General features: G+C 32.5%; 1 protein-coding gene across 3 annotated transcripts in view; it reads right to left on the bottom strand.

The window, feature by feature from the left end:
- Positions 1-26,761, bottom strand: part of LOC135122558 (neuroligin-4, X-linked-like) — a 399,568-nt gene that overhangs the window by 335,541 nt on the left and 37,266 nt on the right. The gene's annotated exons all lie outside the window — the stretch shown is intronic.

The raw sequence follows: 26,761 nt of genomic DNA, 5'->3' as shown, positions 1-26,761 counted from the left end.
AGTCCATCTCAATTAGATGACATATAATTGAAACTCCTGAATAAAAATTGAAAGACTATTGACAATTTTGAAACTTGAGAAGATATTGGTTAAAGGTATGTACTTTACCGATCTTTTTAATCCAGTCCGACCCTACTATTGTAGTTGACCTGAGCGAAACTCCAATCTCGAGTAAGACCAGAAATCTAAAGTCCAACGGAAACCTGGTGTTCAAAGCTCTCCTGAAGCCCTACGGCCAACATCCTAAATACAAAGTTCTTATTCGTAGCGTTAGCTTTTACTTATTCAGACAAAATTTTGGCAAAATGTATTCATTTTATCCACAGGGGTACAATATTTTGTCCACCGTTAAAAGCCACTCGAATAATGGAGACAAATTAAACCTTCATTAATACAAACTACTCGGATACGCTTATAGAACATCAATTATTCAAATATCAATAAAGCTTTATTGTTGTCTGTGCAAAATCTGCTTAGTGTCCAGGCTCTATCTCGACAACCGTCCAATCGAAAATCGAGAGCCGAAATTGAGACCAAAGCGCTGAGATTGCCTTCACATTTTTTCACTCCATCCGAACTTACTGAAAATAATGTAACTGAAGTCCGTCTAGTTGCAACTTGGACTGGGTTGATATAGATTCGTTTTACGACTGAAAAGGGCACTTTAGGTTTAGATTATATTACGTTTACTACGGGCTATGTGAGGAGTTGCTGTTGTCAAATAAACAAGGTGGGCTCGACAAAAAACATTCTTGAGTTGTCGTTGGACGAGCAAGCTATATTTCCCGTCGTCTGCTGCATACAGTGGCGGGTGAAAAAGACAGTTTGCACGTCCTATGCCATCTTGAAGACGTCTGTTGTTCACACGTTATTACTTTCCCTCGGTCTTAGTTGTACATACAATACTAGTATTAACTCCGAATTCGGATCGTTATTCCAGATATGTATTTTTAGTATATTCGAAATGTGTCGACGGTATATCATAATTCATAAATATTAAAACATAAATAGATGTTTTATCTCATTTGTTCCTGTAATGAACTTTTATATAAAACAGCATCAAACATAGGGCTGCATCGCCAAAGGGTATAAATGAAAACTATGATGTTCCTGTAATTGTATGTAACTATCTAGTAAATTTGTAGATTATTTATAAAAAATTAAATTAAAAATATTATATTTACTTACAATAAGAGTGTATTTGTAACGAAACTATTGTCGGCATTTATATTTGCAGCAGACATAAAGAACTTAATATACATCGGAACTCCAACTTATTAAATAAAAGTGTAATCTAATCGTCGGAACAAAAATAGCATCCTCGTTTATACAAGACCGTTATAAATAAAAAGTGGAAAGAGTTTTGCATAACTTACGCCACCAACCCGGCGCCACACAGCAATCCACAAACAAATTACAGATATTGAATTTGGTAACATCGAGAATTCCAGACACACAAATTGGTAGTTTTACAAAAACAGGTTGAACTATGTTACTTCTAACATCGTACTTTAAATCTGCACGCTTTGCAGATATGAGTCTGGACGTTCAGAGACTACTAATTATCCTAATGAATGCGAGTTTATTGAAGCATTATGCAGAGTATTAAATCGTAAAATGGGACCACTCGTTACAAAACACAATAAAATAAATGTATAAATTTGTATGCATATTTTATATTCACGTTTGCTTTAGGTTTCAACCATATTTCATACTAAAATTTGGGACAACAAATTGGAAATTTATAAAGCTGAGAATCGTTTATAGACTGAAAATGTTGGGTTTAATAAAATACCTTACTGTGATTTGATCTGATTTGATTATACGTATTGAAAAAAACTGGATTACTGGACTGAATAGAATTTTCGACGTTAATCTAAAAATCTAAATAAAGTAGTGATCATGCATTTATGCCATAAAATGTATCAACGAGCGAATTAATTTCAAAACTTAAAAATTTGATGATTCTATTTTTACAATACCTCCTAAGAAAATCTAAGGAAATATCGTAACACGACAATGCCGGACGACTGGCTACTTTCGTGTTTTCTCGACTATTCATGACACCTAGAGTAGGAAAAAATAGGTCTTTCGTTTCCGTTCTATCTGTCTGTCTGTCAATTTTTATTAGACAGCTAGATAATCTTTGACACTACCGGACCGATTTTTGGCAATTTTTATATGTAGAATATCCTATGGATGCTAAAACGTTAACCAAAATTTGTCTAATCATCCGCACCAACAATGGGATGATGCCATCTCAAAAATTTACAATTGTAAATGCTATTTAAATTTTATAAAATAAGATATAAAATTGTGTAACAAAATTTTACGATTTAACTTTGGAACTGCAAAATCAAATGTTCTCAAATCTTGTAAACGTTTTAAGGTTATTTGAATCATGGTAAATCGTTAATAATTTTTTTTCGTTTATGCTCCCCCTCCCCCGCCAAAATGGATCATTTTACAAATTTGCCGAATAAATGCTGTCACTGGACACCCAGTTTTTTGAAAAAAAAGAGTGTGCTTAATTAATTAATCAGTCCTCTCCTCTATGTTGATGAAACAAAATAAATCAAATTTCAATTTCTTTTAACACAAATGCCGTCGTGGATGCTTGTTATCGGAACGTGCTAATAGTTGAATTCTTTTGAAGTATGAACATAAACAATCGAAGTTAAAGCATATAACACTGTACTTTAAGGGCAAGAGAAGTCGTGTCGACATAACCTTAGACAACTTTTTTTATTGAAGAAATTGTTGCGAAATTTTAGATGTTATAAAATTATCGTGTATATTTTAAAACGCTAACCAAAATGTTATTCAACAAAAGTTTCATTATGTCTCAAAGTTCTACTACGTAAATGTCAGTTGAAATGGAAATGAAAGAACTCGGGAAGAAATTTAAATTTAATTTACCTCTATTTTTACTTTTTATACTATTTTTTTTACTTTTTCATCAGAGACTGACAAAATTGGTTCATTTTTTTGTATAAGCCAAGGCTGCCTTGTTTGTCACAACAAACAATTGTCGGCTTTCAACCATAAAATTAAAATGGCAAAGTTTGCTTTTTAAATAAGTAATAAAATTAGGTGTAACAATTCTTTCAACAGAACATTATCCGCTCCTCTCACCTAAGAGGTATTTTTCAGTAAAACTTATTTATTAGTTATTATTCGTAAAGATAAATAATATTTTATTTAATATATTCAACGAAAATCGATACAGATGAATTTGCCTTGCTTTATCAATTTTAACGAAATTAAATGGGTCGTTTTTGAAAATACAAAAATACTCTGATATAGAGGTATTTAATAATAATAATAATAATAATAATAATGGTGATTTATTCATGAGGATCAATAAAGATCATTGAACACGTCAAATATAGAAACAAAACACACGGAACAGTGACATAAACATAAAAATAAACATAAATATGTGACCATAGATTATGCATGCGTGTATAAACGTTCTACAGAATATATTATGTACATATAGAAAATTAGTCAAATGAGACATCAGAATTTATATAACAGCTTTGCTTCTATCATCACATAAATGTTATTATACCGAGAGTAATAGAAAACAGGATTGAAGGCAGCCATGGATTTTTGAATGTTTGTCTTTGATCGTTGCTTTTTCGACTGAAACATTTAAAGTTACGGTAATCTGACAAGATGAAAATTCTATCAAAAGCAAATCTTTAAAAATTCATTATTTAAGTGTTAAGACAAGCTGAAAAAAAAGAATTTTACAGTTTTTTTTAAGATCATTATATGCGTAAAATAAAAAATATAAAGATAAAGGAGCACATTCCAATATAAATCTAAATCAATAGATTTAAAAGGACGTTGTTTAACTTCAGGTGGAAGTGAACAGACCAATTTTTGTTAGCTTCTTACCATAGGCACATTCATCTTAAAGTACACTTATAATTTCATAGACAACAGACAGATGAAAGCAGGAGGCTGACAATTTTTGTATTGTATATGCCGTGAAATGTCGAGAAAATATGAAACTAGACATCCGTCAAAGCGATCCTACTACAGTACTTTCTTAGCTTACGGTTGGGGGATAAAAAATGGAAACGAAATTGAAATAGAACAACACAAAATTTGTTAATTTAATATAGGAGTGTTTATCGCAATCGTGCATGATGTTTCATAGACATTAATTTTAGTTCCTCTTGTAAATGGCTAGTTTGTCTTGTTATAATAATTACTTTTTAAGACTAACAAATAAAATGAATTTTTAAGCAGAGTTATCTTCATGTTTAACGTTCTTTATGAAAGTATTTTTCCTGGCTTGAGTGAATTAATAAAGAATCCTCAAAATCCAGTAAAGCGTAGGCTTTCAGGGCTGTGATCCAGATAATGAAAGGTGATACCGCGTTCTTCACCCGTAAACTTTTGATCATCAGTTCAACAATTTTTAGTGACCCTTTTGGGTTCATTTCATATGCCACAATAATCAGTGCCTATAAATAAGCATGTGCATAAGCAGGTTTAATTTAATTTGTTGACATAAAATAGAAAATCTGGATTCCACTTATTGTGAATTTTTAACTTCTTAGATATTTACCTACGCAAAATTAAAAATAATTAATAATTAAGAGAAAAGCTCTTGCTGTATCCGTATCCCTTAAAATTGCAACTATAACAAAATGTACACTGAATTTAAATTCATAATCTCCCTTTCAGAGCATCTTACACTTTCCTCGTAAAGAAAGTTTTTTTTGTTCCAAAACAAAGTGTCTGAATCCTACCTGCTATGGGCCAGAAATTGGAAACCATAAACTACTTTAAAAGTTAAATAACACAGGAGCTTTATTATTCAGTTACAGCTTGCCAAACTTTACGATATTCTATCCGTCCATCAAATATTTAACGTGATATTTTTGTTAAAGTTTCAGATATACTGATACATATAAAACGATTTTTAGACGTCATATGAGTGGAAGTTTACATTGAAATAAATTTTATTTTGCGAATAACACAAAGGAAAGGTTTGAGAAGGGCGCCTTTCAAATATGTATAAGCTATCACCAATACAGATCTTCGGATTTTACTACTTCAGATAGGGCGAACAATAATAAAAGAAACATAACCTGAAAGGTACTTAAACGTTTATTATTTATGATCTATTAAATCGAGGTTAGGTTGCGAATAAACTCGTATTATAAGAAAGAACAGTTTTATCTTAAGTCGAAGCGGTGCTTCTGTCCAAGGTATTTTATAGGCAATCTCTTTCTGTGGGTTCATTTCCGTCCGCGACCGCCCTTCCGGCCTTCTTGCCTCATCGGCTAACCGAACCGAACCGCAGGCACACCCTGTAGATGTCGCTGTCTGCCGCAGCCGCCTATGAATAATATGAACTACGATAAGATATCTCCATAAATTCCTTTTTATTGGCGATCAATTATCTTCCGAAAATTTACATATAAATTTCACTTTGCCAACAATGCTTCGGAAAAGTTTATTCAAAGACATCTTCCTTTATTGCGCTACTTATTATATGACGCTGAGGTTAAATTTATAATGATTATTGAAGTTAGTGAAGCTCAGCCTTTGCAAAGTCATAAATTATCTCTTACGTCTTCGACAACGGCAATTAATCTAATCCAATTCGTGTCGATATTGTGTTAAGAATTCGACGTTTAATAAATCATATTAGCGGATGTTTCTGAAAGATAAAGCTTCCTTCATTGCGATTTAATAAATAGATAAATATAAAGGAACGTGCACCAGAATTACCATGCCAAAGATTCAGAATAAGCCTAATTTGAAATAAGATTTATACAAGGAGTAATTTACATTTGTTACCGCAAAGGTAAGCTGGTACATTTGTGATTGATTAAAATACTTCCAAAACCAAGATAAATATGTGTATCTCGACGTACCAATGATTTATACTCTCCACAATTTCTTGTCTTAAAATTTTCGTGTAATACACACCTCAATTTAAACACTTACAGCCAAGGTATCATTTAAACTAGCGCTATACTATTTTTAGTGGAAAAATGTTCTGAATAACAAGGTGTATTGTACAATAAAAAATATAGTAATAATAAACAAAATCAAGATATATTCGTAAACCACAAGTAGAGGGGTATTTTATTTCGTACAGCATCTACACGATAGTCCTAATACACATATAAAATTTTACAACAATCGATCCAGTAGTTTCCGAGATTATCTGTCAATAAAAATCCGGACAGACAGACCGACGGAAACGGGAGATCTATTTCTTCGTATTCTAGAGGTCATGAAAGGTCGAGAAAACGTAAAAGTAGAGAGTCGGCCGACAGACTCGATTACAATACTTCTCGACCGTAAGCGAATCATAATTAAATAGTCCCGTTTATAAAAGCCTAACAAATTTTCACAAAATACATACAGCAGAAAAGGTACGATTTGTCTATCGTTGGAATCTTCTGGGTTAAAGCAGGGTTTTCGGGCGGTTAACACCTGTTGACAAGACAAAAGTAAGACTCTAATTTTACATGAAGCTAGACATAATAATAAATTTTGTGATAAATATTAACTATGAAGAAAATTCAATATTGTGCTCAAACGTGTATTAATTAAGTGTTTTAATTTGTAAGTTTTTTTTTTAGTTGTTTTTCAAGGAACGCATAATTTTAGTAACAGAAAACGAATAGTGGTAATTTTTTAATAATCTTAATTCTTAAAAAAATCTTTGAACTCTTCGATGTAAAATATTTTAGTTTATTATGACGACTATTATCCTAACGGGACAATTTCTAATCCTTTTATTATTTAACAGAAATTCCACCTACATATTTTCTCTGAAACTCCTTCCCGAATTCGAATTTACATGCAAAATGTTACATAAACGTAATTTTGATTTATGCTTGTGAAGTGTAAGTCAATTTATACATACCGGATATTTTAGACATTCATTGACAGATTTCAGACATTCATTGACAGACAACATGTGGTAGAAAATATATTCGATGCTATCATTGATTAAATACATATGTATTTAATCAATGATGCTATCTTAAATTATACTTGTATTTTTATTTTTTTAAACAGCAAACTGTAACATGATAAAGCTTTTAATTTTGTATTAGGTAATATTTTTTATTAAAAATAATATACAGCGTGTTATTGAAAGGTACGTACAAAATAAAATCGACAATTGGTCTCGAAGTATGGGTGCCAAAAGTTAAAAAAAGTTCAGGTAAAAGTGTTCTCCTTTTAGAGATAAAAATTATTAAAATTTCTGTCCAAATTCGTCGTACGCCTCTGATAAAAAGATCATCTCTCGTTTCTATAGCAACATTTAGTCTTGACAAAAGTTTTATTGTTACAGTCGCTAGGATTTACCAAAATAAATTAATTTTACCTATTAATCTTTCAGTAGCGTCTAGAAAGGTTGGATAAGGGTTAATTTTCCCCTTATAATTTTGATAATACAAAATAAGTTTTTCAGACTTCTTAGGCTTCGCGAAGAACTGTCAATTTTGTTGTACGTACCTTTCAATAACACCCTGTAGACAACGTAATTTTGATATATAGGGTGGCCCAAATAAAACGAAACAGACGGGACCGTAGGCGCTGTATTTATGTGATTATGTGAAAAATGATCGAACAGGTCGACTTTTGATTCAAGGGGTACATATAACGTTGCGAATTTCGTATGTTTTTGAGCGAAAATAGTGACGTTATACGTGCCCCTTGAATCAAAAAACGACTTGTTCGAGCATTTTTTACATAGTTAAGTACAGCGCCTACGGTTCCATCTGTTTCGTTTTAGTTGGGCCAGCCTGTATGTATTACAAAATGTATGAGTCCGTAGGATAATGATTTTAGTTTTGTATACAACTCCACTGGAATGGACTTTTGTGGGTCTTTTGAATTATTAAACAGTTAAGTTTGTTACTTGCATAGGCAAATTTAGGACACCGGGTACAATAATGCTTACACATTTCGAATTCAGATCTGTGTAACTTGTCACAATTAAAAATTTTTCTGAGAAAATATGCAAAACATCAACCTACATAATTTCCATATATTGAAAAATTACAACTATACGAATATAAACTAATATTGGAAGGTAATGCAACCTCCACGTAATTTCCACCCAGATTGAATTTCTTTATAATGCAATATTTTTGCAACGTAAATTAGCTTCACTATATTTTTCCACTGGAATAAAAATCCAGAGAAAATAAAAAAAAAATTACCAGGAGAATATAAGCGAAAACCGTAAGATAAAATAACAATTAAAACAAAAACACTATAGCCACATTAAGATAGTGAAGCGTGATTTAGCTTGAAGTTAAAACGAAACCAAGAACAATGAGAATAAAAAAATTAACTTCACTGACGAACTACAGTTTTTTTTAATTGACGTAATTAGTGTAAAAAAATTGAATAAGTAAAACCTCTGTAGTTTGAAATCAAAGTAATCATTCTGTACGAATTGCGTATAGTCCATTTTTTAAAAGCGTGGAAATATTCAGGTAACCCACAACACACATTTCACAGTTAACCGAACAATTTTCATATATTTATGTTAAACAATTTTGAATCACTGTGTGTTTTGCAAAACACACACACAAAACAAAATAAATGTCAACACTGACATTATGCAACCCAACCACTTTCAAAATTGAAAAATTATAACCTAAAATATCTTATTTCATTTATTGTACATGTAATCATGGATTATACCTTTTATTCGAATTGAAAATATGTACAATCAAGGTCACCCTTTGTGTGTGTTGTTATGTTGCATAATTTTGTCGACGCCCTTAAAAAATTAACTATGGCCAAAAAAAATAACAGTCTGGATTCTACAGTAAAGAGCAATTTTAATATACAGGGTGTTATTGAAAGGTACGTACAACAAAATTGACAGTTATTCGCGAAGTCTAAGAAATTTGAAAAACTTATTTTGTGTTATCAAAATTATAAAGGGAAAATTAACCCTTATCCAACCTTTTTAGACGCTACTGAAGGATAAATAGGTAAAATTAATTTATTTTAGTAAATCCTAGCAACTGTAACAATAAAACTTTTGTCAAGACTAAATGTTGCTATAGAAACGAAAGATGATCTTTTTATCAGAGGCGTACTACGAATTTGGACATAAATTTTAATAATTTTTATCTCTAGAAGGAGAACACTTTTACCTGAACTTTTTTTTACTTTTAGTCCCCATACTTCGAGACCAATTGTCTATTTTATTTTGTACGTACCTTTCAATAACACGCTGTAGTGTCTGGAACAGTGGCTGGAAATGCATGTGTCATATATATTCTTAATTGTGCAAACGTCTTCTCATCTGAACATTTCTTTAACTAGGTAGTACTGCACACACAAATTTTTAAACTGATCACGTCCTCTAAACAACCGTGATTTCGCCTCCTATTTTTGACTCTAGTTTGCATTGCGCTTTACGTACCACGTTCCCGCTTACAGACACTTTTCAGGTACTGTTAATTATCCCCTTTTAGGGTTCTAATGCCTTTTCCTTAGCACAATGGGAAAAGAAAAACGCCAAAACCGCCACAAACGCTCACATTCGCAAGACTCTGGACATACCGACCGTGAGCTGTTACGACGCGTAAAGGCGTTAGAACAGCTAATCTCCGACCGCCATCATCGCCGCCGCTGTTCGCGTTCCTTGCCCTCGAGTGAACTTGACCATTCAGCCTCGAAATAGAGCTCAGGGAAGTGTTTCGCCGGCATTATCACTATTAGTACCCGAATAATTGCCTAAGGAATTCCCCGCAGTTTTGGACCAGGATCCCACCATTCCCTCACAATGCCAGTTCACCATACCGCCACAACTGGAAAACCGATGGTCTCGTTAAAGCCAGCTGCTGGTAAGTCTAGGGCTACATGCACAAACATTCAGCAGAATTTTTGAGAGCCCGTTATCATCTGACGCCAAAACAGCTCTATTTATCCCATTGTCGGAATCAGTCAAGCTAATTGCTAGTGCAGTTTATGCAAACTCCCAACTTCGTCGACACTGTCTTTTTCTCTTTTTATCTAAGCAGGTAAAAAAACTTGTTTCACAGGTGCCTCCCCAGGAATATTTATTTGGGAATAACTTGGGTGAAATTATTCAGTAAGCTAAAGCAATCGAAAAAGTGGGAAAGGAGGTAAAATGGGTACCTCTCACCTTGCTAGACCTCTTATGGGACAAAGAACAAGAGGGACAATATTTCGTTAAACGCCTACCTAGTTAGATAAAGAAATGTTCAGATGCGAAGACATTTGCACAATTAAGCAAGTCAAACGATTTTATGATGTTCGACCTTAGTCTTCTCATCTGAACATTCGGTCTCACCCACCCTAACTTACAACAACGGCCCTTCCAAATATTGTTGAACTCTCACTTTAAACTTATTGAAGGGCAGCGCCAACTAGAGTCTAAAATAGGAGGCGAGGTTGCGATAGAACCGTTGTAGTACTACCTAGTTACATAAAGACATGTTCAGATGAGAAGACTAGCACAATTAAGGTCGAACATCATTAAATCGTTTAACCTGTTTAATTTTTACTAAGGTCCATCCACGGAATAGCTAATTTCATGTGTTCTCAACGTTTCATAACCCCTAGAATTTGAAAAATTCTGTCGTCTGTTGGTGATTTTATTAGAGAAATAATTTCCGAGAGTACTGGACTGACTGTTATGAAATTTTAAAATAAATGTATCTTAGGAATATGGTGTAGATGATAAAACTATAAGCAACCTTTGTCTGATCATTAAGCACGTAACCCCAACATTTTTCAATAGTTAAATTTTATAATATCGCATTCTTCTATAATTACATACAGGGTTAGTCACGAGAGAATTACTTCTGAAAATTATTTTTACGCAACCCAAAATACGAATACCATGTACCATTTGATACTAACTGAATTTAAAATAAAATGCTTAATCCATGATTGCTTTGAGTTTGGCAGTCTCATTTTGACAATTGTGGAAAAAGAGGTTACGCGAGTGTCCATGCTGGTACCGCAGCCAGTCGGAAATCTCCTCCGGCGCCGCTAATAAATTTGTCAGTGTGCCTCTTGAACTTTTGCAACCGATTAATCACGAGAAAATTATTTCTAAAAATTCCTTTTACGGCATTTTATTCAAAGGTTACAACACAAACTCAAACAAGTAAGTAAATAATTTAACTACTAATCTGTTGAAAATGTTGAGCATTTTGGGGGGATGCTACGGCTTTTTTGTAAATGGATGGCCGAAGAAGTCCAGAGGTTGCAGATTTGCACTTCGAAGAGGCTCTAGGTGACGCAGAGATGGCGAATTAACACCTGCACATTAGCGGCGAACAACATTGGTAGAGCACTTACGGCTTCACTATAGCCCAGATTGATCTGACTGTATGTCGTCGATCCAATGGGGCTCTAGAGACGAGTCAATGACGAAAAAAAATGTTAAAAATTAATTAACGTCAAAGTGACACTGCCAAAGTCAAAGCAATCATGGATTAGGCATTTTATTTTAAATTTAGATAATATCAAGTGGTACAGGGTATTAGTATTTTGGGTTGCGTAAAAATAATTTTCAGAAGTAATTCTCTCGTGACTAACCCTGTATATGTAGTTTATGACTCAAAGTTTACTTTTTACGTTAGTCATCCAGATTTTTACAACAAAAATTTAAATTGTACAACATTTTACCATTTACTTTAGAAAATGCAAAACCGAATTCTTTGAAGTCTTAAATCTTGAAGTTTTAAGGTTAACGTTCAACACATGATTGTATCAATCATGAAAAAGTAAAATTCGTGAAATAACATTTTACAATTTATCTAAGAAAATAGATGTGTTTGATCATACTGCAGGAGCGACGGACTGTTGCTACAATTGGTTCATTTTGCACCTTTTCACTCGAAAACAAACTAAGAAAAATGCTTTTCGTTATAACTGTGTTGCCATTAACAACGTTAAAAAAAGCTATTGAGTATGTTATATTTTGACAAATAATATTAACATGAAAAAATATCTATTTTCAGAGTTTTAGAAAAAAAATATGTTTCCAATACGTGTACCATTATATTAATATATAATTATTAAAACATCGGTCCATTTTATCTAAAAATGTTTTCCAAGTAAACAGCCTGCTAAACTACACAAAAACTTTGTCAACTACGATTTTGTTTCATATTCACTGTAACAAAGTGGCGTTCACAGGAACTAATCAAACAGTAAACGATGGAAGTGACAGGACGAAACTGTTGGTGAATTCCCCATCGCAATTTGGGATTTTTGTTTATTTGCCTACAGCCAATTTATAAAAACGATTCTGTTGTATTCGGTGCGTTCTTTTCTGCCCAACAGTTTAATATATATTACATCGTAAAATTGAATATATTAAATAGCACAACCAATTGCAACAATACACATATTGTTTATCCATTTGTTGCTAAAGAGGAAACTATACAACATCTTTTTTTTTTATTGCGTTTGAGTTTGGGTTGATATTGTACAAATCTGATGTGATGGATGGACATACCGTTTGGAATTTCAAGATTTACATTTTGACGATTTAATGTCTCTCGGGTCTACTTGTCTTCTCTTGATTTGCACAAATACATTACTCATACCCGTTGCACCAAAAAAACACCGAGTAAAATGTCAACACTTTTCGAACGAAAAATAATTGTTTTGAGTTAGCTTCTGTCTGTCTAAACTAACCTTAATATTATTACCATATTAATCATTTAAATACATATAATGATCGCTGTAGTTGTTGCAACACCACTTATTAAATCACTAATAACTAATTATTGATTTAAAAGTTTATTCCCAATTAATACTTTCATATTATTATTTGTTTGACAAAATATATTTTTTGATGACTCTTAGTAAAGATGTCCATACCATACTAGTAAAATTTATTAGCCGTTTGTTAACTTTACTACTCCTCTAAATAAATGGAGTAAGAACTGATTAAAAAGTAATTATTACCAATGCCATTATTGTTAATAGTGTTAATAAAAGTAATAAATTTAAAAAATAAGGGCACATAACGGTAATTAATCTTAATTTTAAAGAAGAAATGAACTCCGGTCGACTTTATTTCTGCATCATTTTGCTAGTGAGAAATTTTAGTGAACAGAGAAGCTTCCCCATATCTGACAAGTTCAAATACCACACCTGCATTCTAAAGAAAATGTTGCTGACTAACACCGCACGGAAATCTGAACTGAGAGTGTAGCAGCTAATTATGTAAGAGTTCATTTCTAAACGCAAGCATCTTCCTGTTTGCCAAAGGCAATTTCTTGAGTTATCAAATTAAACAAACACCGCATTTCCGGAATTGACCAACAACAAAACAACCAACAACAATATTGTATTAAGCTATATAATCAAAGCTAAATTACCGTTGTAACTTAATAATCATGTACAAAGTTTAATAGTTGCCCCGAACCCGTGCAATATGTATCAAATTAAGAGGGATCTACTGACACCTACACATTTATTCAGTTACCCATTTTGTTATCTCTGAATGAAGAAAATGCCGAGTTCAAAATTACAGGAAAAAATGAATGCAATTATTTACTCCTGTTTTATTTATTATTAGTAGTTGTATCGATATTCTGCATATTTTATGAATTAATTTATTACACGTTAATTAAATGGGGATCGTGATTCTTTGTACTGATAATGTTCTTAATTATGCATGCAAAAACTTGTTCAAACCCATGATTTACCGTAATATTAACAAACTAAGCATTAAAATTAGTAGGTTGCAAATACCTGTAACAGAATTAAATTGTGGATAATTTAACTATGTTAATGTTGTATTAAAATTCAATAAGCCAAGTATTCCATAAATTTCCATGTGTTTATTATATGAAATTACGACTACATTACGATTTGATGATTAATGAATAATATAATAGGAGCAACACTGAATGCATGATATAACAACACGTCCATATGAGTATTGTCGTGTTTTTAAGTTGAAAAGCAAATAATATAATCAAAACTTGTTGGTTTATGTTGTGGTTACCAGAGTTCTCTTTTTACATGTAAATATGTGTTTGATAATATTTAAGGTTTACTTTGTTTATATATTGCACAACCTACTAAATACGCCATTGAATATATTTGTCAAAAATTTGTCTTGTATGGTAATTGAGGCAGTTCAGAATACTTTTACTAAAAAAAACTCATTAAACTATCAAAGAACACACAGGCACACGAATAGAGTGCGAAATTGAAGAAAAACATGGAGGCAGTTTATGTTAATTTGTTGAATTCCTTTTTGTAAATTAAATTCGACTATTCTGAAGGAGCTTGGTCGTCCTTTCATAATATAGACATCAAACAAAAAACGCATTGAATACATTATTAAGAGAAAGTTTTGGTTACTAAATGGAAAATGTTGGGGTGTTTTCTGATCTAAAATTTAAGTAAACTCTAAAAGGCAAGAATTTTTAGAACATAACTTAAACTATATTTTTTATTATTAAATCAAACAATAAATGCGAAATTGGTAAATAATAATTGAATAAAGTGTGCAGTATATACAGTGTAACTAATAAATACTGCTTCAGTTGACAATAGGATTACTCAATCCTGGGACATTTTTCTTGCCTTGCCATTGTCAGTGCATCGGACTACTGGCTATTTTTATCTTTTCTCGATGCCTCATGACACCTAGAGTACGAAAAAATAGGTCGCCCGTTTCCGTCTGTCTATCGGTCTGTTTGTCTGTCTGTCTGCCGTCTCTCCGGATTTTTACTAGACAGGTAATCTCCAAAGCTAGCGATTATTGCAAAATTTTACATGCGTATTAGGAATATCGTGTAGGTGGTGATATTCTATCAAAATTTGGCTAATCATCCCCACCAATAACAGGATCAGGCCATCTTCAAAATAAGTCAATGTTATTTAAAATTTATAAAATGAGATACTATTACACTTGTGCTTTACAAATCCGCATTGAGTTTTTACCTAAGGCTTCCAGATTTTTGGGAAAAATTCAAAATCATATAACAACATTTGACAATTTAACTTTGAAATTGTAAAACCGCATGCTCTGAAATCTTGGAAACACTTATGGGAAGCATGATTAATCAAAATTTATTCTTATCATTCTAAAAAATGATAACATCTCACAATTTTACCGAATAAATGTTCTCAAAATTTTATAAAATAAGATGCTCGTGCATGAATGATTTATAAATCTGTGTTGTATAACAACATTTTACGATTTAACATTTGAAATTGCAAAATATGGTAAATTGTTGATCAAAATTCGTTCAGCAGGTTTTTTCGGCAAACTTATGTAAGTGTGGTTAATCAATTAATTAATTAGTCCTCTCCTTTACGTTCAGGAGACAAAATCATTAAAATTTCATTTTTTTTAACCTTTGATGCCTGTAGTCTAAACGTGCTAATTGACACATGTTTTGAAGTATGAACATAAACAGTCGAAGTTAAGCATGCAAAGAGACTGAGAATATCTACATTTTTTTACGTTGGTTATCTACTTATATCTACTAAATATATTTCACATTGTCCGCACTTGAGCGAACCACGCCCCCTTGGAATTTTTTTATCACAAAAAGAAAATTGAATTCAAATTTCATAATTTTTCAAAGGAGCGAGATTATCGGACTATCCTTCAAAGGCGAGGGAAATTCTGTCGAATTAACCTTTGATCAATTTTTTATATAAATGTCACTGTCATTGACACTGATGGTTTACATAAATTGTCATTGCCAAGAATTGAGGTTAAACTAATTAAACTACACATCTGTCACATTTTCTCTGTCCAAAGCCTCCCCTTATATCCAATTTAGAAAATCACACAGTAGACAAGTCTGCTTTTAATTTTTTCAAAGTATTGATGGGTATATATGCTTTTTATATTAAAGTGTGTTGTAGAACTTGGCATCGTCAGTATCTGTGGCTAATTTTAACGTCTTCTGGTTATTTACTCCGAAGGTTTTTATTTTATAGAGATTATCATAAAACAAAGAAACGGAATTTCTTTGACTGTACTTCAGGGGTGAGGAAAGTTCTGTCAAAATAAACTTCGACCAATTTTTAGGTAAGCTGAGGAAGTATGTAATCGAGTCCATCGGGCACTTGCCACTCTCATGATTTCCCGACCTTTCATAACTCTTAAAGTACCGTCCGCCTGCCATCTGTCTGCCTGTCTGTGTCGATTTTTATTAGATAAATAATCTCCAAAACTACTGGACCCATTGTTGTCAAATTTTGTATGTATATTCTACTATATTATATTTTATATAGGATCGTCATGTAGATGGTAAAACGCTAACCAAACTTTGTGATGACGTCACCTCACAATTGTATATAGCAACTGGATCCTAAATTGTACAAAATAGCGTACCCCTATGCGTGCAGTTTATGAATTTGTGTTGAGTTTTTGTCCAAGACGTTCAAATTTTTAGAAAAAAAGATCAAAATTTTATAACAAACGTTTTAAATTGATTGTAAGCATGCTAAATTTGTAGTCAAAACATTATTTTTTTCACTAGCAGCCTGGACGCATGCAAATGTCGACTCATTTAGTGGTAGCAAATTCAACTTTTGCTACCACGGGTTCAAAAAGAAAAATTGAGGTTATGTACCCAATGTTTGATGTGATTATTTCTTAAAAAATGAATAAATGTGTGCTACAAACATTACTTGAATATACGCATGGTAGTTGGTAGACGGTAGAAGATAAAATGATTAACTCAGCGACAAGTATAAACGGTTTTCTTTGTGTTGAAGATTTAGATTAACTTTGATTAGAAATCAAAACAAAATCATGTTGCGTCAAAAAATTGAACGTTTATTCTTCAGTTTATTGTCTTATGGTTTCTACTAGTGAAAAAAATAGTATATTAACCACGGTTGCAAAGCCACCTCTAGACCTCGCACTTAGAACCCTCGACGCTGCGCGTCTCGGGTTCTAATTTGCGCTCGGTCTAGAATGCTTGGCTCTGCAACCTTGGCTAATAATATACTATTTTAAACCCTCAAAGAATTTATGACGTCATCTCAAAATGTTGCCGAAAAATCCTATCTAAATGTGCCAAATATGATGACTCTATGCTTTTGATTTGTCATTGCATTTATAACTTTTAGAGTGGCTTATACAGGGTGAGTAAAAAAATAATGAATGCGTCAATTTATTTTATTCATTAAATAGGGAACTGCAAAAACGAATGCTTATATCCCAAAATTTATGACCTCATCTCAAAATTTTGCCAAATAAGTATTATCAAAAATCTGCAAAATACGATGAGTCTATACTTAGAATTGGTTATACAGCGTAACTAAAAAAATAATGAATGAGTCAATTTATTTTATTGATTAAATCAGGAGCAGATCATTACAATTTCCTGAAAGTTTGGAAATACAATACTGTTATTATTAATATTACATTGCACCTATCCAAATTGTTATACATGTCCTTGCAAAATTGTTGGTAATATAATCACAAAATTTTCTAACGGAAACACTCATTTGAAACATACGCGTAGCACGCTTCTTTACATTAACTTTAACATTACATACATATCTTTATTTTAACTTAAGTATAGGGGTTTATCATAAAAAATATATTTTTTTTTTTTCGAAAAAGTTGGATGTAATTTTATTGTGCATCAGGGGTTCTATTGAAATAACCTTCTACCAAGTTTTTATTACTTTATTTCAAACGTATAAATTTCACCTTATTGATGATGAATGCGTATAAATACGTTACCGCTGTGATGAAAGATCGTTGTTCCAATCTTTAATTTAATGCAATGTAACTGTCACAATTTAATTGTTGATGGATATGAAATACAAATACGTTTGCGAATATCACTGTGTCAGCTTATAAAATCTAATAGATACAGCTAAGCAATTTTTCCTTTGAACAAATCACGTAGAATTGCAAAAGACGAGTACACAAATAAATTTTCTCCAGTATGTTCCAATCGACTTTGTAGCGCAGTCCTTTCCTAGGAGTGGGTAATACAGAAACAGTCGAAACTGGAACGAATATGTAAAATCCCTTTCAAATATTTCCTGAAACAGTGCCTTTTAAGAAGAATGTTTCAATCATGTTATGTGTAGAACGTGTACGGTCATATTTGTGAATAACGTTCGAATTAGATTTGGGAATTGAAGACGCGTCCCTCATTTTATCCGCGATATACATCAATGGCTTACAAATGCGTTTCGTTTCAAATGTTTTATGGTAATTTCAATTCCATTTCCTGTGTATAATAATCCATTTCTTTTCTATCGACGCCAGTAATTGTTTCTGATAAAACGTATATAAAATGACAAATGTGTTTCTTGAGTTGCTTCAGTTTTAGTTTCGTTGCAATGTAGGCAGGTACCTACTTGAATTTATTATCCCAAAAATTGCAGTTTGGTGAAAACTGGAAATTCTTTCAAACGATTGACTTCAAAGTGTTTTGTAAAACTACTTTCCATGACATACATAAACAAAAAAATATCTTTACATTTAAATGTTATCTATTTTGGTACTTTAAATTAAAAGTATATTTTTTAAAATACAATACGCAAGTCTAACTGACCAACTAAAGTATATACTTGTTTATTGTTCTATATTGCTTTAGCATCCTTAAGATAAATGTCTCTCATTTTTACCCAAGCTACTGACCCCGAGCTTCTGTCAGTATTAATCACAAAGTTTTCCTGACCATCATGCTGTTATTGATTGGGATCTGCGACTTACATTATCTGCAGATGTCATAAAGTTTAGACAACAGTCCTTGAGTTTTATGGGTATATGTTAGTTAATTTCACTTCCATTTCTATTTATCTTTTGAAGAAGATGGGATGATTTGATAACAGATTTTGTTAGCTATCTAACCACAGTTTTATAATTATTATTATTATCATTAAGTGTATTAGTAATATCCATGGTTACATTACATCACTTGTTAATAATATTGAATTTTTGTCTCGTAAAATACAGTTGCATAAATTAGACCAAAACCTACTACTCCTTGATAAAAATATTTATATAAAACTATCACTAGCCAACTTTTAACATTTTTTCTTTTATGTCTACATTTGTTTCAAAATATTTTCATTTTACAGTTGTCAAAAATTAGATCGATTTTATAACAACATACCACGTGTTTCTTTTATTTGATGCAATTACAACCCCTGTAACTGTTTTATTTTTAAAGGTAAACATTCTTTGAGCAGAATGACAGAGTGTCAATTTTTCATTCTGCTAGATTGTCATCAATAAATATGAATTTTTCGTCTATTTTATTGAATAACTTTTTAAGTATTGATTTTAGAGTATTAGTTGCTTTTAATCTTTTGCAAAAATCCGTGTTTCCATTTATGAAAAAATATATATAATGTTCCATAAAAAAGTTATCGTCATTTCCGGTTTTACCGGAAGTGGTCATAAAAATGTGAGGTTGTCATCACATAAATGTTTTAAAATAATACAAATTTGCTCAAAAAACTACAGGTTTATCTTTAAGAATAAAAAAGTTGCAGGGGTTGTATCAAATAAAAGGAACACCCTGTATATGCCGACATTCTAGTGTTGTCAAAAGTGGCATGTTACACACCACTCTAAAAATTAAATATCGCCTAAACAACCTTTAAACAAACAGTGACAAAAATTTTAATATGCTCCTAAAAAATATGTTAAGCTTGCCTGTTTGAATTAAAAGTTCTGACTGACAATATTTTCTCAACGTTTTCTCATAGCTTCCTAAAAAACACGTGTTCATAAAATTGTATAGCTCAAAATAAAATTTGTGACATTAAAAATTGCTGTTATCCATTTATTTTTATTTATAATGCTTTGTACACCTCATACTGTAACTGCCTGGCTCCAGTAGATAACTCTAGCTAGTTAAATTGATACATTTTATAAAGTTTTAATACACCAAAAATAAAAAAATATGGGTGGTCTCAACTATAAAAAAACTATACAAAATGATGAAAGATGCAGATAATATAAATCTATTTTCATTTAACCTACACCCAATGGTGTTTACTAGAATTAAATTTTGCATTGTATTTATCAAACATATGCCCACAAAATGTTACATGCAAAACTCTTTATATTTCGATGTCGCTAGCTAATAAACTCGCGGAAACACTCACACCGATACTCAAGTATGTTATTAAAATAAGTTTTGACGAAACGAAGAAGTATTTTGTTCTTAATAGTTCAAATATGATTTCAAACTTTGCTTTATATAACTTACGGTTTTCTGTGTTCCATTACCTGTATTAAGGTAATATTTCTTTGCCACTAATCCATGCCAAGTTGTCGTACCTGGAATAAAATATAATAATAACTTACGGAAGAAAAGCATTATAATCACATTAATATATAATAGCATCGAACCTGTAATTAAAATACTATAAAAAGTGTTTAGTAGCTCTTTGTAGAAATTGTTCGAATTAAACGCCAAAATTGACATCGAACATCGTTTCGTATTAAAAATACACTTTTTGAGCGACACTAAGGCAAGTATTAGCCCCGCCCACCCACCCTTTACTGTCTTTTATATCATTTGCCAAAATCAGTCTTATCTTAGCAAGTATTAGCCCCGTCCACCACCCCTCTTTTCATTGTAACGACTAATTTTATTTCTGTTCAGTATAAGATTAATCACTGAAAAGGAGGCAGGGTGGGTGAGCGGGGCTAATTATGTTCTTCTGTCGAGTGGGAGTGAAAACTAATAATAGAATCTAGGATTTAAAAAAAGTAAAAAAAAAATGCTAATCGTAACTTTTTTTGTTATACTATTTCCTATTCAATTTATTTCTTACTTCATGCACCTGACCTGACTTGACCGAACGTTATTTCACCTGTTCTAGTTGAAAAATGGTTGAAAATGTCAAAAGTTCCAAAATGAGTCTTATCCTATAAAATGCGTTCACAGCTAGCAGAATACGGAAATGCATGTCCTCTTTGAAATCAATTTTTATCGAAATATTCACATTAACAACGATACGCAATTTGTTATGCTTCATAAATCAAGGAAGTTCTGTGTAAATAACAGCACTGCTTTCTTATAAAATTGCCTTATTCTTAGTTTTTTTTTATTTACAGTCGCATTACACTGAATCCAAATAATATCACTAGTCAATAAAATGCGATACATTATGTTGTAGCGATCTACTATGCCAAACGAAACACCAGAGTTAAAAGTGTTAGTTTTTACGACGTCCTAAAGGGCCTATCACAAACTGAAGTTCGTGCAACGAATTGTAAAATGACAACCAAGGGTAACATATCTTAACAATTAACTCGAATTCTTATTATTTCATTACGTGTACCCATCAGAATTATTAACATGTAATAACATTTTGTTTATTACAGAAGAGGAAATTAAATTTGAATGCAACTATTAAAATTATGTGATGATTTGTTGAAGAAATTACGTTTGTATGGTGATTACGTTAAGATTACTCTATTATGCGGTGCGTCATAATTCCGCAGGTGTTGATCCTGCTATAAAACCACAATGCTTCGCTGAGTGATGAAAATGTAAAATACGAGTAGTGGCAAATTTACGGTTCGTGGGGTCTTATTAGTGCTAGAATAAAAGAACCATTTTTAACATGAAAAACACCGTTCGAGTGTGTTGTAATAATATTGCGAAATCTCGAGCTATTATTTAAAATCAGAAGGAAGGAACGAGGTGAAAATAAAGAGACTGATGGCAACATTATCTTGAAAAAACTGCATCAATTAAAATGCTTATGCATTAGTGTTTTCTTTCCTTATCTTTACGAATTTTTATTTAGATCGCATTTTGGGGATACGCTAACACTAATGCTTTAATAATAAATTTCAATCATTAGAAGTTATGTGAGAAGATACACCACCGCTTATTTGCTTTTCGATCACTTCTCGTGTAGTTAAAAGAAACTGTGAAGGTTTCATTAGGGGAAAAAGAATGTTATCATGTTACATCAATCTATTTAATTTCGGTATAAAAGACAATCTAGAGAAGTTACTGCATTGAAAGCGTGGGTTAGTAGCCAGTACAATTAATTTAATATTCTCCTTTACTGTTACAAAAAAAAACTTCATAACTAAATTCACATGGTGCGGTTTCTAAACTTCGTTTGTAAATAAATCCCGGATCCGTTATTAATGCAACTTTTCAAATGTCAATAATCTCCGGAAACACTGCATTATAACGTACTTTGAATGCTACCACCATACTACATTAACAACAATTTCAGCAAATACATTACTTAAACAAATGGCGATTTGCAAATACCTGTACTGCAAGTTTAACATTAATTCCAAAAGCACACAAAAGCTGTAAACCAATAGCTTGTGCAGTTCTGTGTTCCTCTCGAGATTTGGCGTGGTGGACGCAATTCATGCGGTTAGATTCCGGGAGACTATAATTAAATCGAAAATGCCGTCTATACATGCGAGAAACTTCAGGTTTAGTTCAAAGTTGCACTAATCAGGAAATGTCCGTTAAGTATGCAAATAAATCATGTTTAATATAGTGAAATACAATTCTGTTCTAACACATTATTTGCAGACGGGAATATGTACTTAAACCCATATAATTTGTTGTTTAACATGGTTTAACTGACAATGATATAATATTTAAATACACCCTCGGGAAAATCAAGCATATGCAACGTACGAATATTTGTGACTCTTTGAGTTTATAATAAGTGGCGTCTGATTCGAACACTGATAAGCTTCAATTGAGTATTTTTCACAAGAAGACAAGTACTTACATGAAACACCAAGTAATCTACAAGCAGCAGGAGATCATTCAAAGAAATTGCCTCTTACTAAAATCCAGTGCATAGTTCGGCTCTGGTTGGACGATTAATTCACGTCAGTTAAAGTTAACAGACAATTGATAGAAGAAGATTAACTGAGGGACTATTCCAGAAAATAAACACAGAGGGGCATCTACAAGCCAAAATTACATTAAATATGTCATTTTAGACACATATTATACAAGCAAGTAGCTAATACATTGTTCCACGACAAAATTCTAAAACAAATCGCACTGTGTGAAATCGACTAGGCATGTAAACCCCACCATTTCAAAATTTGATGATATTTATTTATGAAAGATGATTAACTTATCTGTGACAGTAAAAATATAAATTTGTGTACGTGTTAAACAGGTACTTTATTCGTAATCTGAGTTTGAAAATTATTTAAAAACATGAAATGTAGGGATTTCTTTACTATATAAACAAAATAAAATTCTTCCATCTTTTTTTATTATTATTCAAAACACGCATTTTTTTTTTTCAAAAAATTGCAAATATACTTCATGCAAGTTGGTAGCCTTTCTGGTATGATACGCGATTTGAACTGAAACCATGTCTTTCGGTCCTGCTGTTAGTGTACTAACATAATCGTTTTGATAAAAATTTTTTGTTGCCACAACGATTTCTTGAGAAACAGTTTTCTTTTCAATTTTCTGTCGGATGTTGATAAAATTCCTTTCTCTGCGAAGAATCTTTTCTCTTTTCAATTTTTCATTTTTTCTTTTGCATTGTTAATATTATTTTACTATGCTGCTGGTCATCTTGCTATCCTTAGATTTAGCGTACTGCAGTCCAAATATTAATTTTTTTCTTATTAATAGGCGATTCTCCAATAAATTTCAACCACTTATTTATCGACAGATGAACGTTCATCAAGAAACTCATGATCATCATGTTCAGTTTCACTATTGATTTGAAATTCTTCAAATTCAATGATTTGATGTTCAACTTCGTGTAAATTGCTTTTATTTTAATTTTTTTTTGTACGTACATCTGTGTGGCAACCTGTTTTTTACATGAGGTTTATGATTATCGAAGGAAAATAAATGGCAATATCTTACAAATCCAAATGTTTGTTTTTTCATCTGAGTTGAACGATTATTTACTTGATCTTTCAGTAAATAAAATCACTTGAAAACTCTCTTTTTCGACCTTACGTGCCAAGTTTATGAAATAAAGTCATTGCAGCCGATACAACTAATTCCAAGTCTACTGATATGATAAAGTTATATAATTATAATTCTAATTTATAATAATAACTTTGACCAAACAGGTCCTTTAACCAAAGTACCGTCGACTAAATTTTGTTACTTAGGTAGCTTGTTTAAAGAGCAATTAATATCCAATCTTCCGAAACCGTCTCTTGTTATAATGGATAATGCAACTTACCACGGTAGACTTATGGTATTTATTTTAGTTTTGATTAGTACACTATACTTAAATCGCTGCTCTATTTGTAGGAAGAAATTCCTCGAAAGAGTTGGACAAAGAAAAAAAATAGTGGCATGATTGAATACAAAAAAAGATATATTATCCTGAAAAATCAATCAAATATCGGTTTTGGAATATTGTGTGCAATAGACTGCCGAAAAAATTGTATCATTTAGATCACTATGTTCAAGAACATGGACATTGTGTCCTAAGATTTCCGCCATATTAATGACATTTTAATGCAATTGAAATGGTATGGAATGGAATGTAAACGAAAGTACGATAAAGGTATCCCAAAAACTAGTGCTTCTCCTGGTGATCTACTGAAAACTTGGGAAAACGTAATAAACCAAGTTCCCAATATATACTGGAAAAATTATATTCGACACGGAAAAGACTCTGGACAATTGTGAAACAAATCAAGTCATTATCAATGTAAACAGATGTAGTTAAGATGATGAGAGTAGTATTGGTGATTTAGAGTTGTGTCAAAAATTAATATCTAATTAAAGAATTAAAATTATAATTGAGCAAAACGTCTTCTCATCTGAACATTTCTTTATCTAACTAGGTAGTACTGCACCAGCACTACTTCCACGCACAAATTTTTAAACTGATCACGTCCTCTGAATAACCGCGATCTCGACTCCTATTTTAGATTCTAGTACCAAGTTCCCGCTTGCAGATTACATTGCCAGATGAAAAACGTAGTCGAACATTTTCCTTTTGCTTAACACAGAAAAAATGTAAAATCCGACAATTTACACGGTTTATAGGCACCTTGGTGTCAATTTGTCCGGCAGTAAAATATGGGAGGCTATACTTCGAAACTTTTGAAAGACAAACAATGTTGGGATTACAAGCTAATAACCAGAATTATAACAAAATCATTACAGTTCCTAAGGAACTTCGTCCCGATTTACTGTGATGGTAGGACCACCTGCTCACTTGCTCTAACACAATTCGACAAGATGTTTATTGCATAGAAATTTTTACCGATGCAAATTTAGAGGGTTGGGGCACAGTGTGTAAAAATCAGATTGCTCAGGGTCTATGGCACAGACACAAGAAAACAGAACACAACTTACTTAGAACTCAAAGCAGCCTCTTATGGACTCTTATTACGTATTGATAATACAACCGAGTTGTCTGACATTAATAGAATGAGTGGCATAAAACACCTTCATTTGGAAAGGTTAGCTCGGCAGATTTGGCAATGGTGTGAGACTCGTGAGCTCTGGATTTACACTGCATACGTAAGTTCTAAAGATAACTACTTTGTAGATCGTGCATCTCGGTCTCTGTCAAAAGAAATTGAAGGGGAACTGTCTGAAAAGATGTATCGAACCACAACAGAGAGATTGGGTAATCCTGAGATAGACCTATTTGCATCCTACCTAAACCATAAATGCACGACATATGTATCCTTATCCTGTCTCTAAACCCCGGCTCGATCGCGGTACGCGATACGCTGCCATGCAGCCAATTTTTTTCTATGCGTTTCCAAATTTTTCGCTTATATTGAGAATCTTAAATAAGATAATTCTTGATAGAGCAGAGGATATCTTGGTAGTTCCCGAATGGCCCACTCAACCGTAGTACCCACTGTTCCAAAAAAAGTTACTTGTTAATCCTATACATTTGGGCCTTAGTACTGAACTACTTTCTTCTCCACTCAGTCTAGTTAACCCATGACAGATTCTCTTATGTTGACGGCAGGACTTGTCTCCGGTAGGCATATAAGCAACGAAATTTTCCAGAGTCAATCATCGAAACAATGATCAATTCCTTAGCTCAAACCACATTAAAACAGTATCAGGTCACCCACAAACTGTGGTGGACTTACTGTCATCAGAAAGGCGTAACTCCATTCTGTGCTACAGATGTTGAAATCTTGAGTTTCTTCCAACACTTACTGGATACATCGGCACACAATTATAGCACATTTAATTCTCACCAGCCTGCCCTTGTTGTACTACTACCTAATGATGTTGGTAATAACATTTATCTAAATCGTTTTTTGAAAGGGGTTAAACGACAAAGGCCAACAAAACCGAGATATCTAACTAACAACCTGGTATCCCGCATTAGTTCTTCAGTATCTGAGGGCTCTTCCTCCTACCAGTGAACTCTCACTGGAAATATTGACCTTAAAATTAGCTACCTTATTGGCTCTCACAACAGATCACAGAATACAAACCTTATCTTTGCTTCGTGTTTCTTGTCTACGTTTTACTGCTTCCAAAGTTTGGGCTACAGTGGTAGATCCTACTAAGATCTCCTTAAGATATAGCATTTATCCCAATTTTGAATTTAATATTTTTACAGAAGAGCCGCAGCTGTGTGTCTTTACCACCCTTCGCCTCTACCTCGAGGCCACTCACAGTTTAAGCGGGAAGGAAGATTTCCTTTTTATTATTTTCCGGAAGCCGTATACGCGCGCTTCGGGGAACACCTTAAGTGGGTGGATAAAACAAACTCTACAAGCAGCGGGAATTGACGCAAATGCATATACAGCATATTCCACTCGTCA

The sequence above is a fragment of the Zophobas morio genome, unplaced genomic scaffold, assembly GCF_036711695.1.
Source record: "Zophobas morio isolate AGI-343-1 ecotype UQ-CSIRO unplaced genomic scaffold, CSIRO_AGI_Zmor_V1 ptg000005l, whole genome shotgun sequence".
NCBI lineage: Eukaryota > Metazoa > Arthropoda > Insecta > Coleoptera > Tenebrionidae > Zophobas > Zophobas morio.
Note: the sequence above shows the minus strand (reverse complement) of the source record. Positions and strands in the feature narration are given on the sequence as shown.